The following is an 8866-nucleotide window of genomic DNA, read 5'->3' on the forward strand; positions in this document are numbered from 1 at the left end:
GTTATTGAAAAGATATTGTAGAGAGAAAAATATAAGAATTTGTTTTTTTAGAGAATCCGTATACGGTCTCTTTTTAGATTCGTTAAGTTTATTATCATGTGTTTGCAAATCATCATTATTTTGTTTTTAAAAACTATATTTAGATTATATGATAGTACAAATTCTGAAAACAACATTTTTATATTTTTTGTATCCAGATTTTGAAATTTAATTTTTTAAAATGTAGATTTATATTGAATAAAGTTTAAAACATTTAGAAATACAATATATCATGTTATAAACTCAATTCATTTTATAAAAAAAATATAAAAAATATAATATGTATTATAAATATATTATAAATTATATAATATTACAAAATAATAGCTAATATAAATTTCTTAACATAAATCATATTCATAAATAAATTAATAATTTCTTGGTCGTGAATATCTGAATAGGACGAACCACCCCGTGGTTTGCTTATTGTCAACTAATATTTAGTAGGTAACTACAGTTAGTTTTATGATTTATAAATTTAGAGTATCAAACACATTTTAAACAATTGTTTAAATAAGAATCTAATTTTTTAATCTGTTACGAAATCTAAAAACATGAATTATAACTTTATTTTTACTAAATCTCTTGTTTTCAAATTCCCTATCAGACAGATCCTAAAGTTTCTCACAACAATACTATTGAACTTAGTGTGATAAGTTATATAATAATGTGTTGTATGGCATGTGAGCTAAACAACCGGTTGATATTTGTCCAACATCTCCTAAAATAGTAATTTTTCAAGTGATTTTTGGCTAAATATTAACGAAAATGTTTTTTAATATAGCTATGCTATAAAATTTAAAAATTTTCAATTTTAGGGAAAAATATTCTTTCCAACCTTATTTTTAACCTGTCTCAATAATTCGTTTTCTACATCTAAGCTTTTTCTCTCTCCCTTTTACCTTCTTTTTTCCTCCTCTAAACTAATAATTTATCTCCCAAATGTAATTTTTTTTTGGGTAATAATCTAGTGATTCTAAAACCATTATAAAGCAAATATTAGGTCCGTTTGATAACCTTTTTATTTTTGAAAAATAAAGTTATGGACACTACTTCCATTCCAAATTTTTTCATTATCTACTTTTCACCAATGGTTTAAAAAATTAAGCCAAATTTTGAAAACTAAAAAAATTAGCTTTCAAAAAGTTGTATTTGTTTTTGGAATGTGGCTAAGAATTCAACTATTGTACTTAATAAAGATAACAAATTATTATAAGAAATATGGATGAAATAAGCTTAATTTTCAAAAACAAAAAATAAAATGATTATCAAATGAGATCTTAGTTATTCGAAAAACATTTTAATCATATCGAATCGTTTTTAAATTTGTAGGACCAAAACCCGACTTTACAATCAATTCATCAACCAAATCCTATAATTGCACGCAAATACGTCATGAATCATGCATTAGAGTTGGACCAAAATTTAGAGGATAATCGTAATTTCAATGAAATTACGTAAACTAATGGGTTTTTAAACTTTAAAAAAAGTGTGAACCAATCTAAAAACTACATTGCCCAAAGTGAAAGACCGCACGAAGTTTGGAAAATTAGAGATAAGGATTTTCATGCAAATGTGAACACCGAAAAGAAGTGGATTCATCCTTCACGCAAGTGCTGTCTTTACTTTTTCTCCTTTTTTTTTCTTTTCCCCTTTTAGTTGGCCATTAAAAAAAAGCGATAAATTAGGTCCATGATCATGTTTGTCGATGCTTTCATTTCTTTTACACCAACATATTAGACAACGAACCTTCACATATTTCTACAATGATATAATATTGTCCAGTTTGAGCATAATCCTCATGGCTTCTTTTAATTTTAGTCCAAAAGGCCTCATACCAATGGAGATAATTGTTCTTACTTATATATCCATGATCACTTCCTTCCCTAACCAATGTGAGATTTTGTTCACACTCTTAATGTATGTTAGGCAGAAGAATCAAAACTCTGACATCAAGATTAATAGTACAAGCTTATGTCTGTTGAACTATGATCGTGTTGGTGTTGTCGATGTTTTTTTTTTTTTTTTAATCACAAAGTAATTGGAAGAGAAATATATAGTGCGAGTATAAGACTTGAAACAATATGTATTGGACATACAAGTGGATCATGTTTCAAGTAATAACTTAAAGGGTCTATAATATATGGATTAAGATTGGGTGCCTTATCTTGATAATACTATGGATACGACTCACTTTGTTGTTACAAATGTTGTACGTGTTACAAACGATTTGATCCAAATCGTTCATGTAAAGACATACGAGTGGGGATATCCTATACAATGAATTTGTAAAAGACTGGTTCGTGATATATTTAATCTTTCCTTATAACACTGTTGACAGAAGAGATTATTATTTCATAAGATAATTATGTAACTCGATCTCAATCTTGAGTGAGTTATGAACTCCTGTCTATGAGGGCAGTCCTTTGATTTATATGGGTGAGAGTGGCTCAAGTCGTTGACTTAATAAGTCTACCATTTTAGGGAGTTTTCAGAGTAGGGAGCTGGGAACATAACCATACAAGATGAAATTCACTCCTTCTCACCTTTAGGGTAAGTAGAGGAGTAGTTCTCTTAAGTGCTGATTACGAGTCTTGAACAAAGAGTACTCGCTCTCTCATTGACTCGATAGGGACTTGGTTTATGGTCAAATTGTTCATCAGAGGGACCAGTAGTACTTAAGAAGTAAGAGGTAATTATAGTAATAGAACGGTAATTTAACCCTACTATAATTATGAACTGCTCATGAAGAATAGACTTATTGTGATGGTTAAATCCATGACACATAAATATTCTACTGCGAGAGTGTAGCTGGGTCTTTAGTGGAGTGACCCACAATTAATGATTGTTCATTAATATAATTAAAGAGTTTAATTAGTTAATGTTGAATCATTCGAGCTTCTAATTTGTAGGTCTATTAGATCCATTGCTAACTCACAATGGGTAAACAAGGACCAATAATTTTGGAAGAATTTGAAATGTTCGAATTATTAAAGGGAATAATATTAATAGTATATGATACAATTAATATAATGAATATAGGTACATTATAATATAAAGTTAATTTTGAGTAAGATTTAAAAAATAAATTTTATAATAAAAGGATATTTAATATAGAAAATTTTTTACATATAGAAAAAATATCAAATTATTTATAGAAATAGCAAAAAAAAAAAAAATGATAAACTTCTATTAACGTCTATCATATAGTATCAATGATAGACTTCTATAAGTTTCAATCACTGATAGACAATGATAGACTTCTATCAGCCTCTATTAACCTCTATCAAAGAAGACTAAATTTTACTTGCACTACAAAAACTTTAGGCTTTAATGTCAGTTGGAAAAAACTAAAGCGAATGTACAATGTCAGTTTCTTAAAAAATAAAAAAGTGGATCTTTAATGTCGATTAAATCGACATTAAAGATGGGGCTACAATGTCAGTTTAAAATCGACATTGTAGCTCTAATTTTCACTTTTTGTTTCCCTAATTCAGTTTTTTGCTACCCTCTCAAATTTTAGGGTTTGGTTATATATAAGAAAATGAAAAGAAAGAGAACTTCAACTCTTGCTGTACGACTCCCTTCTCCCTCACGATTTCTCTCGCCTATGACCCTCGCCATTTTCATCTCCCTCAGCTACACAAGCGCCGTCGGCCACATCTGCGTTGCCACCTTCATCGATCATCTGCAGGTCTTTGTCCGTCACTGCCATCGATTGCAGTAGATTTTAGTGGGTGTTTTCCTCTCTCCTTCATGAATTCCCTCACCCACGCCTGTGTTCATATGGAACTTCTTCGCTTACCTTCGCCGCACTTACGCCTCCTATCCGCACCTTCGAATGTTGTGGTTTATCAATCATCGCCTACCTTGAACGATAGGTTTTTATTTTTTCTCTCCTTCTCTCAGCTTTTTTTTTCTCTCTATCTTTTAAATCTCCCCTACTACTGCACAGATCTGTGGATCTGTGGTTGCACTATTCTTTGAGTTGCCACTGATTCTATTGTGGATGATAGTTTAGTGAGTTTCTCTTTGATTTTTTTGTTTGCTCTTGAATACCTACTAAGATTTTGGCCTAATCTTGAACTACCTATAATGTATGGATTATAGATTTGAGGTTTGGAAGAATTTTGAGTTTAGAAGTAGACTGTTATGTAGTATTAAAACATTGTTTCAAGTGTTTTGACAAGTTCTTAATATTTTATAATTTTTTTGGATTCTATATTAAGGCTGAAAATTGGGTCATGACCCCTAAATATTGTATTTGGATACACTTGATTGGAGTTGTGTCCTTTCACTGGAAGAAAACACCAGGTACCATCCAACCACATGGCTCCAATTACTGCAAGTATTGATCTCTTTTTCTATAGATTTTTGGCTACATATATCTTGCCTTGTATGTGTTTAATGTAGCTTTGTGTGCACTGGTATTATAAACGCCTATAGTTGAAGACCATAGAAATTGGAAACCATTTCATTCTAATTCCCACAAGAATCAAGGAAAGAAACAATTCCTCCCTTTTAGTATTGACTTTGAAAGTGGAAGTATTGCAAAAAATAACCCTCAACTACACCTTCATTGTAAGCAACTAACTTTACAGATGTTTGTTTTACATTGTTTAATGAATCTAAAAAAAGCCTTGTACAATTGCAGCTCCTCTATTAGAAAAAAAAAAGTTTTCTTTCGATTTATTTATTTAGTGCAAATGAACTATTTGATTGTAGTTTTTTATAATGTTTTGTTCCATATTAGTTTTTAGATGGTGCTAAGCTCAAAGCTCTAGTCACTTATGTAAAGTTAAAGAATCTTTTGTTGTTCCCTTTCTTGTTTTTCACCATTTTTGCTTATATTACTTGTTCATTTGCAGGTATTGTGATTGTTTCGCCTCTGGGATGTATTGTCCTGAGTCTTGTTCTTGTCAAATGTGCTTTAGCAACCCTAAGGATGTAAATATTGGCTTCTAGACCTTTCTATAATAATAGTTTTTGTATCTATTTTTCCTTCATGTCCAAGAAGGCACTCCATATTTCATCTATTGTTCTTGTAGGTTCTTGAATATATGTATTGGGAGAATTTTATAGGGAAATGAGAATAATCAAAATGCTCGACATTGTAAGCCTCTATTTTGTTTATTTGTTTGTTTGTTGAGAGGGAGAATGCTTTGGCATATAAGAATTTAAGAGAATTGTGCTTGTTTCAAGAAAATTCCAGCTTCCTTAGTTATACTCCTACGAGTTTAGATTTAGTTCATATTGATTGAAGTTGCCTCACATTTGTGTTCTCTCAATCTCTTCCTCTACTATAACATGATGTATATTGAAACTCTCCTTGTAGGTTGGTCTTGGAATTCAAAAGAAGGTAGTTTGGTTATCCATTATATCATCTTCCTCACCTCCATGATCTATTGATTTCAAAAGAAGGTAATTTGGCTATCCATTATGCTGTTAGCAAAATAGTTTATATTCATTCTATTGGATATTTAGTGTTGATAGGACCATTTGCTTTTCTACTTAAATGTCTCTTCATTAAAAGTATGTGCTTGTGATATGACATGTTTTTGGATGTTTTACCTGTTAGTTGATTCTACTGTAGGAAAATAGTACTTGTTTGTAGTATCAATTGGGTCTAGAGGGTGTTGGACTAGCGTAGTTGGCTAGAGAAGAGTTCTTAAAGGTGCTTTTCTGCTTGAATGTCTCTTTGTTCTTGTTTTCTAACCCTAGGAAGGCTCCAAATTTTGCATTGGACATGTTCTGTGACCTCTTATTCAATCTTTAATCTTTTTTTTTTTTTTTTTCAATTGTCTTACTCAATTCTTCTTATACTGTCTTTAAAATCATTCGTGAGAGAAAAAGCCATGAGAAAAGGTATTATATGGATAATGTGTTGAACTTAACTGAGATCTTACCGTTTAAGATTTCTCCACTGGGATTTGAACAAACATGCAAAAATGTATTATAGGCATTACGTACTTGGCAATAGCGATATTCTATTGAAATTTTTTAATTTCATGTGAATGTGATTATGATTTTTTTTTTTTAACTCTTTTCTGCAGCAAAGCTTCCAGCGTTTTACTTGCAACTTGGAAGGGTTGCTACATATGTGTTGAACTTAACTGAGATCTTCTATTATCAAATAGCTTCCAATTTAAGCTCAAATTAGTTGTTAAGTTGGACCTACTTTAAGTAAGTTTTACAGATAGTTGTTTATTAGTGGTGCATAAAACTTGTTCCCTCATACATGCCTATTTGAATGTAAGAATGGTACTAGGTTGTTACCCCAATTTCAAAACTCAATTTAGGAGTTATCAACTAAAATTTCAAAATAATTATGGTTTGAATTAAGTTCTTTAACTTTCATAAGTGAATCACTCTAAATTCTTAGACTTTCTTTTTAGCATTATTGATTCATTGTTCGCATATGTTAAATTGAGATAAGAATTAAACTATTTCAGAGTAAGGTTCTTTTGGAAACTAGTTGAATTAGAATTTTTGAGCAAACTCATTTGAACAATAATGAAGTGATTTTGAGTGAAGTTTTTCATGTTATTAGGTTCAAGTTTGACGTGTAAGGCTAAATTTTGATTCTTGGGGATTTGAAATGAAGATAGGAAGATTGCATTGGATATATTTTAAGAAGGTCGACAAGTGGAGAAGGTGCACCCAACACAAAAAGGACTTCATAATAACATTAATAACAAGTACAAGGTAATATTTATAAGATGCTTATTTTAAAAGTCTATTTGTTCTAAACTTTGGATTAGATTCAGTGTTGGAATGATATGACTATCTTGCAGTTATGGTAGTCATAGCTTAGTTGTTTATAAATTCCATTGAGTGGTTTATGGTAGTGGAACTTCTTAGGCATCCTTTGGTAGTTTATATTTATGCATTATTCGTCTAAATGAATCTGGTTGCACTATGGTAGTTTGTGGGTTATTCATGCATTGTGAGTTAGGTTAATTCTTCATTATCATCGTCGAATATTTTGTTGTCTCTTGTTTAACCATTTATTGTGCTTCTTCGTCAATTTGAATCTAATTTGTCCTTGGAATCTTGTTTGGATAATCTAGGATTGATCCTCAATAGCATCTTTAGTTGGAGATGTTTTTTGTGGTTTCATTTGATTGAAGTCTTATATCTGTTTGGAGTGCTTTTTACTTTTTAGTTATATGGATAATATAAAACTTTTTAATTGGAGATGTTAATTTCCTCCTTTCCTCTTTCATATGCTTCTGCTTATGTTTTGGCATATTTTGGATTTTTATTATGTGATTCGAGCTTCTGTGTGGTTGTTTATAACAGAACATGATATTTTGGCCTTCTTTGCAAATTTCCATAAATACTCGAAATCATAAATTTCCATGTTGTCTTTCCATAGCTCCCTAGCTTGAATTTCATAAATTCTTTATGTGAGGTAATTGAATTCTTATTATATGTTGTTTGCCTATTTTTCTTTGCTTGCAAGAAGTCATGCTTTCGATTTGGATCAACTCTGTGGTGGATGGTGGAGAGAACATAACGAATGAACAATTGAAAGACTATTTGGAAAACAAAACACTATATAATGGTAGCAAGTGCGTGTGCACTTTTTTTGGGGGGAGGGTATTTACAAGTTTTAGTTTGTATTTTATAGTTTAAAAGTAAGTTCTCACTCTTTTTTGATACACCAATAAAAGTTGTTTGGATCTAACAAAATTTTAATTTTGCTATGTAATTCTTATGAGTTTTGGTAATTTGTTGATTACCTTGGTTTTAGAGTTAAATTATCATCCAATTCCTCTTTTGTGACTTATTATTATGGATTTGTGAAAGCAATTAAGAATTTATTTTGTGCATGGACAGGTTGATTACCTTGGTTTTAGGGACATGTCGTTTTTAACTTTTTGACCGACATTAAAAATGGATTGGACAATAATTATATTGAATACATGGACAAAATTTGAAAAAAACGGACATGGTGTTTACAAAAAATGGATAATAATTGAAAAAGATGGACATAATCATGGGCTTTAATGTTGGTTTAAAACCGACATTAAAGTCCAGAATTCTTGTAGTGTTGTTTTTTTTTAAAAATAATTTCCTTTATTTTTTAAATTTGAAAATCCCTCTTTAATATATTTGAATATGATTCAAATATTGAAATAATATGAATTAGATTCATATTAAAGCGTTAACAAATTAACGTGAATGAGATTCATATTAAAAACTAGATTATGAGAGGAATATATTTATATTTGAATAAGATTCAAATATTTAAATTAAATATTAGATATTTAATTTTCTAAATTAATCAATTAATTATTTTAATTAAATCAAAATCTTTTTAATTTAATTAAAGAAAATTAGTGGGCGGTTATTTCGAGTAATTAGAGAGGTTTTTCTCTATAAATGGAAAGTTATTGTAGAGAAGTTTGTTTGTTTTTTTTTTTCAAAAAAATTAAGAACTGTCTCTCTCTAACTTCCAATTTAGTTCTCTCAATATTTTACAGCGAAAAGAGTTTTCTTTGGAAAGATCTCCACATGAAATGTTGTACACGTTACAAACGATTTGATCTATAATATATGGATTAAGATTAGGTGCCTTATCTTGATAATACTATGGATACGACTCATTTTGTTGTTACAAATGTTGTACGTGTTACAAACGATTTGATCCAAATCGTTCATGTAAAGACATGCGAGTGGGGATACCCTATACAATGAATTTGTAAAAGACTGGTTCATGATATATTTAATTTTTCCTTGTAACACTGTTGACTAAAGAGATTATTATTTCATAAGATAATTATGTAACTCGATCTCAATCTTCATTCTTCAGTGAGTTATG

This window comes from Benincasa hispida, chromosome 2, assembly GCF_027475165.1.
Source record: "Benincasa hispida cultivar pf3 chromosome 2, pf3_genome.v1.1, whole genome shotgun sequence".
Classification (NCBI taxonomy): domain Eukaryota; kingdom Viridiplantae; phylum Streptophyta; class Magnoliopsida; order Cucurbitales; family Cucurbitaceae; genus Benincasa; species Benincasa hispida.